This window comes from Lepidochelys olivacea (genome assembly GCF_965140295.1).
Source record: "Lepidochelys olivacea isolate rLepOli2 genome assembly, chromosome: 16".
Classification (NCBI taxonomy): domain Eukaryota; kingdom Metazoa; phylum Chordata; order Testudines; family Cheloniidae; genus Lepidochelys; species Lepidochelys olivacea.
The window spans coordinates 14,437,198-14,448,982 of NC_140426.1; positions in this window are offsets into that span (position 1 = coordinate 14,437,198).

Below are 11,785 nucleotides of genomic sequence, written 5' to 3' on the forward strand. Positions count from 1 at the left end.
TATACTGACAAAACTTTGTAGCATAGACCTGGCCCCAGTATTCCCCTTCCATGAAGGTTATGGCTGTCGCCACTACAGGGTGGTTGTGAGATTGCACATGGAAGGGGAAGTGCCAGCCAGGGAGAAATGAGAACCCTTCCTGTAGACAGACTCAACCTGCACCCTTTCCAAGATACTTGCTTGGAGCTGCACACTGGTTAAACTTGGCATCCTGGGTTTTGCTTCATCCTCCCCCAAAAAGTTTCTCTCTGTTATCAAATGCCCAAATCTTTTAAATCCCACCCCATATACTTCCTCACTTGCCCCATGGGCTCCCTTCTAGCACCATTAATACCTTTCAACTGGCTGGTTGGGAGCAATGCAAGACAGCTCATTCTTTTCTCTTTCTTCCTGGCAGGGGTGGACTGATTTTAAATCAAGGTGATTTAAACCACCAAGTGGAAAGCCTCGATTTAAATCACTGATTCTAAACAACTTTTCCATTTGTACTTCTGTTATTTCCTAGAAAATGGTGCATTCTCATTGGATGATATAACCATTAAAATATGTTGATTTATAGCTACATGGAACCTTTACAGTTGATTTGGTACATCTTTTTGCTTCCCAGGAGAGTACACTGTAACGACATCCATTTACTTAAGCAATTATGTCGCTTCATATTTTCAGATTTTTATTAATTAGGCATTTTTAGTATGTTAGAAAATGGTGACTGAGTGGAGTCATAAAAATTCATAATTTGAGAACTAAGCCAATCAGAGCTCAGGTAGGGAGGAGCTATAAAATAGGGGTATGAGACCACCCAGGGAGACTTATGGGATACACCATGGTGTCAGCGGCTGGGTCCCAGTGCCTGTGATGACTTTGCCAGTCTCTTGCAACCAGTAGAGCACCCCCTGAGCACCCTCCTCACCTACCCAGGATCAAGCCCTTAATACTGCACATGACCTATTCTCTATGAAACTTGACCTCCAAAGTTAATGTTTTTCCCTAGGTTCTTTCTTTACATAGAAAAGCGGCCTTGAACTCAAAAAATTTTTATAGACTCGTGAATTCAGGCTACTTAATTTTTATTTAAATGTTTAAAGAGATTATAATAAATTTAGGCCTTAATATATTCTGTATTACATTCAAATTCATTTTAAATTAGTTTTTTTAAGTATTATAATTTAAATAATATTTAAAAATCCAATTTAAATAAAATATTTTTTAAAAATCATTTTTTATCCACCCTGTGGAGTAGGGGATTGCATGCGAAAACTGCATTAATGTGATTTAGGATGCATTCTTCTGGCTACATAGAATACTTAGTGTTGGCCGAATGAGCTGATTTTAATCCACACAGTCAATCCGTTTCAAGATGTCAAAAGGCTCACAAAGACCAGGTGTTCATGGGAATTGAAACCAGATCAACCTGTTAACCCTAAGCAAATAAAGGCCAGTGCTGGAAGAAGCCTTGGCCCTTTTTTAGACCCTGAGTGCTGCATTTTGAGAACTGTTTAACAAAAGGAAATTCACCACCGGCACTTGGTGGGAGCAAGGCAAATTCTGCTCCATTTGCTTTCTAGGTCAGGCATTTGCCCACATTTCAACAGCAGCACCAGTGTTCTTAATCTAGTCCCTAGAGCACTGTGCAAACATGCACTAATGTATCCCCACCCCTTTGATGGATCCTGTAATCTGTAGATTTGTGTTTTAGGTGCCTGTTTAATTTAGCACATGATTATTTGTAGTGCAGAAGTACATAGAGGCCTCAAGATAAGAATACCATTGTGCTAGGCACAGCAGGGTAGGGCAAAGTGCAGCAATGCACATACACTTCCTAAGTGTCTGCACAAAGGAGGGTAGTCCAAATAGACGAGACATTTAAGGAGTGGAGGAGAGGAAGGATTATTTCCCTCTTTTGTCATTCTCTCTGACTCTGGCCCAATGAGCTAATGGGATCCTGAGATCCATAAAGAGGAATCTCGGGTAGGAGTAGAGGTTCTTTTACTTCTCCATTTGCTGCACTGCTGCTGGAATCCGATGTCTAGTTCTGGAGCCCATGATTCAAGGATGTTGGTAAATCCGAGAGATTTCAGAGAAGAGCCAGGAGAATGGTGAAAGGATTAGAAAGCCTGCCTTACAGTGATAGAGTCAAGTAGCTCGACCTATTTAGCTTAACAAAGAGAAGGTTATGGGATGACTTAGTTGCCGTCTAGAAGAACCTATACGGGGAACAACTATTTAATAGGCTCTTCAATCTAGTAGAGAAAGGTCTAACATGATCCAATGGCTCGAAGTTGAAGCCAGACAAATTCAGACTGGAAATACGATGTAAATTTTTAACAGAGTAATTAACCACTGGAAAATGTATCAAGGGTCATGGTGGACTCCTAATCACTGACCGTAATTAAATGCAGACTGGGCATTTGTTTCTAAAAGATCTGTTCCAGGAGTTATTTTATGGAAGCTCTATGGCCTGTGCTACACAGGAGGTCAGACTAGAAGGGTGCCTCTCCCCGCATTCATTGTATAGGGCACCTAGGCACCGAGCTCAGGCTTTATAGATTGCAGAGGCATTCCTGTGATTTTTTTTTTCTAGGTGCCACGTCACTCAGCATTGTATATCTAAGTGCCTTGCCTTAACCACAAGGCTGACCTTCCTCCTAGGAGGCTGGCCACAGACTTGGGTCTGTGTTATTGTCGCTGTCCCAGCCTGCCCCTCTCTTGCTGCTGGGACATTGCGGAAGGATTGCTGTATCTTAGGGCTCGTCTACACCGGCAATGTTAAAGCACTGCCACGGCTCTAAAAAACCCACCTCCACGAGGGGTTTTTTCACACTCCTGAGCGAGGAAGTTGCAGCACTGTAAAGTGCCAGTGTAGACAAGCCCTTACTCTTTGTTGACTTTTCAAATCTATGAATGAAGCAAATGGATGTACAGCAGGTGTTTTCAGTCTGAGTATGCTCTGCATCGCAGGGCCGGGGGGATTAACTGAGAGGCTGTTTGTAGCTCACTGTGCCTGCCAGAGCTGACTATCGAGCTGAGGCATTTCTGGCTTCCAGCTCCACAGCCTCCAATAGCCTGTTCTCCTTCTCTTTGCTGTGTTTACAAACGCCCATCTCTTGGGACAGGGTTCCCCGCTTCCCCTGGTCAATCAGAGGCACAATCTGGAGGGAGGTAAAAACCACAAGAAGCAAGTCTTTTCTAGCTCCCTTCATTTTAGCTTCTTTTTAGGAAGCCAGGCCCTGGTTCTGCTGTGAATATTCCTTGCCTACATGGGAGAAACTACCTGGCACAGGTATAGTGGAATAACCTGCTCTAGCTATTCCAGAACAACTGCCCGGGCTGGAGCCACTGTTCCAGAGCAGAGCCATTTGAAAATGAAGTAATTAGGCTGGAATAAAATAACTTATTTTGCAATAGTATCCACCGGGGCAGTTATACCAGAATAGCTACTGAGGAACAGTTATTCTGTTCTAGCTGCACCAGGAAGTTTCCACCATCAAGACAAGCCCTAAGGCGCAGCAAGAGCCGGCAAGAAGGAATCAGGAATGGAGTCCAATTAGAAACTGGAATGTGCAAACTTAACTTCCACTCAGATTCCTTCCTCAAGGCTTCTGAGCCAAATTGCAATCCAGCCAAATTCCATGGCATTTGTGACTTTCCAGTTTCAGGAAGGAAGGGCTTTCAGCATTTAACATTTTTAGGGAGGGAGGTGGCTCCCTTGATTCTTATCTACACATAAGAGCATTTAATCTGTTTTCTTGCAACAACAGGTAGAGATTTATCCTCAAAGCCCTTTACAAACATTACTTTAAACCCCACTAACCATTGTCAATTGCCTCCACCCTCACCTCCTTTTTTGTGAGGTGCAGATGTCTCACCTTGGCTAAATAAAATAAGCAGGGTTATAGCCCAACCAGTGTCCTTGCTGGATTTGGTCTCCTGGCCACGAGCTGTTCTGAAGTCATAAAACAGACTTCGGAAGAAAATGAAGCAGAGTTCACTGTTAATAAGAGAGGTTTCTGGATTTGAATGAAGTTCTTTTCTCAAGTTGGCAGGATGTTTGAAAAGCAGTCAGTTCATATCCACTAAGCTGATGGCACCTTACCAATGATAAGTTACTGGTCCTAGAATCTAGACAGACTTGTGACGTACTGTCTGATCACTCATGATAACTTAGTCAGGGAGATGAATTAAATCTCAACACACCTCTGTGCTAAATAGAGCAAACTCTTAAATCAGCATTGGCTGTAAACTCAGATTCTGCATAGGTCACTTAATGAGTTAACAAACAACGTTAAAGAATTAGATTGTGGGTTAAATATAAATGCATCCTTCATGGCCACAGAGAGTTCAGTGAATGTTATCTAGCTGCTGATCTGCTGTTTCAACATGGGCTTTTTTGGAACTCTCTAACTATATCTCCAGCTGGGTTTTCATTTCAAGACTATTCTATATTTAAGAAACTCATGGCCCTAATGGGAGACAGCCCAGGATGAAATATTCGGCTTGTATGTAACAGTGCACAGAGTGATCTTGTGTTCCAGCCAACAGCACAATCTGGTTTCCTTTGGAAGTAAATATTTTGTTCAGGCTTTTCAAACACGTTAAATTAATATCCAGTTTGCAAGGCCTGGCGTAGCATTGAAATGAAGTCCTGTGTGGCAGTGAGTAATTCCTAACCTTCAAGGTTCCTTGCCTCTTGCACATTGCTGTACGTCAGCAAACAATCTGGAAATGATGATGCTTTTCGCATCTGATTCAGTCCTCTCTGGTTCTTCTCAGAATTGTGGAAATCCCTGGAATAATTCCTTGGGTCTGTTAGCTCTTCTGTAATTAATGCCTTCTGCATTCTCCAACCTGTTACCCAGCTTTGGGCCTTCCTCCTGTTACTGTTTGCAGCTTGTTGGGAAACAACAGTTAATCCGGGAGAGTGGGAGGCTGATTCTTCCACTTCGATGTGCCTTTCCGGGGGAGATTAAGCAAAACAACCCGTAGGTCCCCTGAGAGTTCAGACCTGGGGCGTGTCTCTCTTCAGTGGACGAAAACTCATCCCCGTCTCCCAAATCATGGGATAGGGTAGGAGGTCTGTGCTACCTAATCTAGTGGAAGGTGTAGGCATCCCTTCCTACCTCTCCATCCTGCATCGTCACTTGCAGAGGCAGATGGTTCTAGTACAGACCGATAATGGGAATCCGAAATGATTCTCTTCAACACCAGGGTGATCTGAAGGCTATTACCGTGTGGGGATGTATTGCATCTTTGTTTGCTGTAACTTGTATTTCAGTAGCACCTAGGAGTACCAGCCCTGGACCATGCCCCCATTGTGCTAGATGCAAACACAGAAGAGAGACAGTCCCTGCTCCAGAGCATAAGACAGCTAGAGGCAGACAGACAAGGGAGTACAAGGGGAAAATGACCATATTGACCTCTGTCACTTCCTTTCCCCCCCCAGTGACCACCACACCTACACAGCTAGAAGATCAACCTCTGGGGGCCATGTAGGATGGTGGTTACTCCCGTCTACCTGTTCTCTGGAGGGGCCCCCCTTTTTTGCTGAATTCCTTGATTGGGGCTTTCGTGGCACGGTGCCCTGTCTGTAACTGTGCACTGTCTTGGATTTTCAATGCCTGCAGTGGCTCATCCATCTTGGCAAATACCATGGGCCTTTTCTCCCCTGCCTGGCACCTGGTGTAGTCACTTCTGTGTAGTCACCGCACCAGTTGTCTGCATTCTCCTGGGTGCTTGTGGGTTGCACCCTTTTCACACAGATTTGAACAATTCCTGGGATGCAAGCAGTGGAGAATAACAACAGTACCTCCCTCTTCAGCAGTAGATCTCACAGCACTGTACAAAAGAGGTCAGTACCATCCCTATTGGACAGCTGGGGAAACTGAGTTACAGAGCAGTGAAGTGACTTACCCGAGGTCACGCAGCAGGCCAGAGGCAGAGCCAGGAACAGAACCCAGCTCTTCCGAGGCCAGACCAGTGCTCTGCCTACTGGGCCACATTTCCTTCAGGCCCTTTGTTTTCCCAGCAGTTCTGTCATACCAACTAACCCCCTTGATTCCTATTTTATAACTTCCTTCTATCACCACTGGCCTCTGCTTGGGTCACTCACCTGGGCGTGTGCATCTTGATACTCCCCTCAACAAAAGCTAATTTGCCTGTCTGAAGACACAAAGGTCCAGTCTGGCAGATTCTGCCTATGCTGGGTACCTGAAATAGATAAGCTATTACCAGCAGGACAGTGGGGTGGGAGGAGCTATTGTTTCATGATCTCTGTGTGTATATAAAGTCTGCTGCAGTTTCCACGGTATGCATCCGATGAAGTGAGCTGTAGCTCACGAAAGCTCATGCTCAAATAAATTGGTTAGTCTCTAAGGTGCCACAAGTACTCCTTTTCTTTTTTTGAAATAGCCCCAGTGATTTCACTGCTACACAGGGTTGCTTGTGTTTGCAGCATCAGCAGGTTACAAGGCAGAAACTAAAGCACAGAGCTGGCAAAATAACTTGCCCAAGCCGCAGAGTGAATGGAACCCAGACATCCTAATCGGAGCACCAGACCATCCCAATCCACTGAAACGGGAGACTTTCCTCAGCCTCTGCTTGCTCCAGTGCCTGGCTGGACTCTTCCTGGGTGTGGTCCTCTTCCAGTCCCCAGACCAGTAGTAGAGTCTGCACCAGGGCTCTCCTCCGGGCTGATCCGGATTCCTCTGGCAGCGCGCATGGGATGGAGGGCACAGGAGCCTTTGGCAGGGAAGGGCTGATGAAACATGGGGCTGGGCGCAGACCCGGCCCCAGACTATTCTGAAGCATCTAACCCTAGGATTGCAGGCCCCACAACCCTTGTGTTCATCTCTCCTACTCAGTCAAATCCTGAAACGACCCCATCACCCTTCTCCTGGTCCCGCCCAAAGCAGCCATCAATCACTCTAGGAGGAGGAAGCTATGTGGGGGCATTCTCTGGGGCCTTTTCCCTGACCCTTATCCATGTGCCCATTCAGCCCCAGGAGGCATCCACTGACTCCTTGGAGCAGCGGGCACGGTGTGGAGCGCTCTGCTGGGCATTCCCTTCTGGATTTGACCCTGTCCCTGCCCTCTGGTCATTTTTTGGCCCCTGAAATTGCTTTTACATGCTGGGTTCTCGGGCCCCTCCTTCATCTGAGGGGGAGGGCCTTTTGGGGACATCTGCACAGCTCACGGCCTCGGGTCCACAGACTTAGGGCTTGTCTACGCTTGACATGCTACAGTTGCACTGCTGTAGAAGTGATCTATGCTGATGGAAGGGGTTCTCCCATCGCTGTAGTTAATCCACCTCCCTGAGAGACAGCAGCTAGGTCAACAGAAGAGCCCAGCACTGTCTGCAGCAGGAGTTAGATGGGCGTAGCTCTGTCTCTCAGGGGGCTGGATTTCTCACACCACTGAGGGAGGCAGCTATGCCATTGTTGGCTTCCAATGTGAATCAGCCCTGAGTCTGTCACCTGAGCTGGGAGATTCACTGCCATGGGAGGCCACTGATTGTGTCGACACCCTTGTGGTGGGCTCTGCCTACCATTCCAGGATTGAGATAGGCCTACCTTATTGCTTGCCCTTAGTCTGTCTCTAAACATTCTTCCTCCTCCTGTGTCATGTTCTTGGTGTCTCTTCCTTTCTCTTTCACTCGACGCCTTTTTTTCCTTTATCCCACACTCCTTCGCACAATGCTGGGTCTCTCCCACTCATCCCCTGCCTTGCCAGAATCCAGGCCTCGGTGCTGCTGAAAGGACAGTGAGGAAAAGCAGGGCTCCTGGCCCAAGTCCGGTGAGTAGCCTCTTGCAGCATCATGTGGGCTCAGTGCGTACAGCTCTGCCTGGAGCAGGGCCTCTATTCAGCCTCCAGGTGGATCTAGGTGAGGGTAAAAGGCAGCTCAAGGATTGCTGCAGGTATGGGGGTAGGGTGGACAGGTGTTTCTTGGGGAGTAAGAATATGGGACCTGGCCTATTAGTGGGGCCGCTGTCAGTTCCATTGTCACTTTCATTTGATCAGAGGTGGCTGTGTGTGTAAAACTGACCAGGGCCAGCCCTGAATACAGGAATGCGCCTGGCTTCCCTGGGCAGCTGCTCCCCCTAGTGCCGGGCGATCTGTGTAACCAGCCACAGTCGGGACAAAAATCCAGCTCAGTCCCTCAAACCATTTTTGATTCCCCACCCTTCTGCCTCATCCCCCCACCCATAACATTACACAGCTAGAATGGGGCTTTGCCTGAGGGTATGCCTCGACGCTGCAGCGACTGTGTGAGTGTAGCCATGTCGACAAAAGCATTCTTCTGTCAACGTAGCGGTGTCTACACTGAAGGGAGGTGGGCAGGGCTCTGTCAGGCCGGGATGGCTTTTTCACACCCCTGACCGATGTAGCTATGTGGACCTTTTAAGTATAGACCTAGCCTGAGGCTCGGTCTACACTACAAACCTATGTCAGTACAACAACGTCACTTGCTACTGAAAAATCCACACCCCTGAGGGATGTAGTTATACAGACTGAACCCCCGATGTGTGTCAACAGCAGGGCTTCTCCCCTCGACCGAGGTGGGGACCTATGCTGATGGGAGGAGCTCTCCCCGCAGTGTAGCTAGCGTCTTCACTAAGCGCTACGGTGGCGCAGCTGCACCCATAGACAAGCCCTCTGTCTTGGGGCTGAGTAGGAATCACACAACTAATCTGGCTTGGTTAAGGCCCAGTTCTCCAGGGGGAAATCTCCAGAGTCAGTCCGATGAAGTGAGCTGTAGCTCACGAAAGCTTATGCTCAAATAAATTGGTTAGTCTCTAAGGTGCCACAAGTATTCCTTTTCTTTTTGCGAATACAGACTAACATGGCTGTTACTCTGAATCCAGCCCTCCTGTGACACAGAAAACCTTCTCCAAAGTCACCTGTCTGTCACAGGCCACTTTTCATATGGTTTCCTGCTCCTTGCCCAGTAGTAACTAGACACCACAGCTGAATCTCCAACCAGGCTGGATGAAAGCAGAACTTTTGAGGCAAAGCAAAGGTGCTTCCCCATCCCCGCCCCACCTTGCTGCTGCTTTTTGCAGGATGTGGGAGAAGTTGAGGGCTGAGAGATCTACTTACCGAACATGCAGTAAAGGGCCTCAGCTACAGCCACTGCAAACAGGAGGAGTCTGATGCAGCCAGGCCCCGCATCCTCAGGTTGGCAGCTACTGGGGCAGGGGCTCTGCTGGAAAAAAAATCTCCCGAGGCATAAGAGGCAGAGTGCAGGGAGCTGCATCTGGAATGAGCCAGAGTCTTCAAGAGGCTGTTGGATAGGGCTGGAGACAGGCAGAGCGAGCATTAGCACTACTGTGTGAAGGCAGCTGTTGCCCAGACCCCCAGGACAACCTGCCCCCCGATACAGCCTGGAGTGGCATCTAGGAGGAGCCCAGAGTAACCCTCCCCCTCTCACTGGAGGCCCAATGCCTCTCCCATATCTATGAACTGGTCTCAACCATCCCCACCCCATCCCTTGGGCCCCAAAGGCCAGAGCTGGTTTTCTGGGGCACCCTGAATCAACAGCTGAATTCCACACAGGAATCAGTCAGTGTCTGCAGTGACCATGGCTCTACTGTGAGACTACTTAAACTGGTATAATGACACTGGTAGTTTTCCCCATGTAGTAGGAGTATTTAAAAGGTCTGATTCACTGCTGGGGGAAAGGCTTGGTGGGTGACTAGGGGAGAGCTACAGCTCAGCTCTACCCCCAGGAGAAGTGACACCGTGTTTTGCTGCAGTCCTCTTTCTAGGGAATGGGGGCCCATCATTTCCCAGGGCTTGCAATCTTCCTGTTGGAGCCTGCTAATCTTGCGCTGTTGCCCTCTCCCTCTGAGTTCTGGGATCCTTTAGCGTCTGTGCCAATTATTTAAGGTATAACTATACGGTATAATGATGTCAGTAAATTTCCCTGTGTAGACAAACTCTTAAGTTGAAGTCCTCCACTTCTTGCACTTAGTCTCATTACTGTGATAAGTAACAATGAGGATGTCCGTAGTGTTGCTGTAATTAAATTCATTATTGTTGTGTTCTCTGTAGCCAATGTAGCAGGTGGTTTTATCCCTGGAGCTGGGGTCCCTAAGAGAGAGAACACAAAGGGCTGGGCTGGGCAGATCCTGAATTTTTCCAGAACGATTCTATTTCTGACAGGCACAAATTCTTTCTGAAGTTTTCTGCATGCTTCCCACCAGTCGCACATGAATATTTCCCATGTTGTCTGTGACTAGATCTAGGGCAAACATTTCAAAAGCACCCAAGCGACTTAGCCTAAAGTCTCGCTGATTTTCTCCTAAAAGTGCTTGTCACCTTTGAAAGTGGGACTTAGGCTACTGGCTGGCTACTAAGCCACTACGGTGCTTTTGAAAATGTTACCCCGTACAACAAATCATTCAGGCTTTACTTAAGAACCTCCCGAATGGAAATGTAATCTCCTGCTGTGTTTTATACAACCGTCTAGCCTTGCTTACTGTCCCTGTTCTAGCTGGCCCTTTAATGTTAGCCTAAGCGCTGCAGCCATGCTTGGTAAAGGAATGTTACTGTTTGGTTCACAACCAACCAGCCTTCTTCCTTACCTGACTATTAAACATGTTCTGCGTCTAGGCAGCCTGTGGCAGTGAAGTCTGCTGGCTCGCTAAAAGAGTGACTGTGACTGAACAAGGCTGAGACCTCCAGCCCTCTTCCCTGTTCTTCCTGAGCCAGCTTACCACTGAGCTCAAGAAACTTTCCCAGATGCATCACTGCAGCTAGGTTGATCAAGCTTGTCCCACCCTTCATCAGGCACTTACAGGGGCTCACCTTTATGCATCCTGTCTGTTGGGAGGAGTCCCCCAAATTGAACCAGAAGCAGCTGAGAAGCAGAATGTTTGATCGTCCCATCCTATGTGGAGAACATGTCCGGGACCTGATCACACTGGAACTTAGGTGAGAAATACCAGCCAGAGCAAACCTACCCAGCCTTCCATTTGAGGGAAGAGATCGGAAGGGGGCCAGAGGAGGGATCCTCCTGGCATATTAAAACCCAGCTAGACTGAGATGTGGAGCTGGATGCAGCCTTTCCCTGTGGGATACAAACTGAACGAGTACTTCTTTTCTTTAAACTGAACGTTGGTTTTGTAAAATCTCCTGCTGGGAGGTGGGAAGGAATTTTCTAGCTCATGATTGTTGGAAATAATTTTAAACAGCACGTGTGTTTTCCTGGTCTGTTTTCCTTTGTGCACTTCCTTGCTTGGAGACAGCCTAACGTTGGCTTTTATTTACAGTTAGTTCTACTCTTTGGTCGTACGAAGGCTGCAGAGGAAGGTTTGTTTGGTGGAAAGGAGAAGGTGGGCTCTTGGCATTGAAAAGAAAACCCCTGCTGGAAGCACAGCGTTGGCTTTACGTTTGATAAAACCTTGGTTTTACAAAAAGGAAAGTTGGGGCCCACTTTGAGCAGCCCATGCCCCCTTTCAGTTCCCCATTTCAAAGGAAGTAGGGGTTTACACGGATTGCTGTCACATGGTGAATGATGCCTAGGTCTGTTACAGTCACACACCCCACCCACACCACAGTCCCCAGAGGCTTGGCAGGAGACAGGCCTGCAGCGCAGCCTACAACCCCCATCGTGGCCGGGGGGGACGGAGCCACGTAGAGCCTACATCTCCCATGATGCCCTGGGGGGAAGTAGTCACTTAGAGGCTGCATCCCCCATGATGCCCCGGGGAAGGCCCACGTAGAGCCTACATCCCCCATGATGCCCCGGGGGAAGGGCTACGTAGAGTCTACATCCCCCATGATGCAA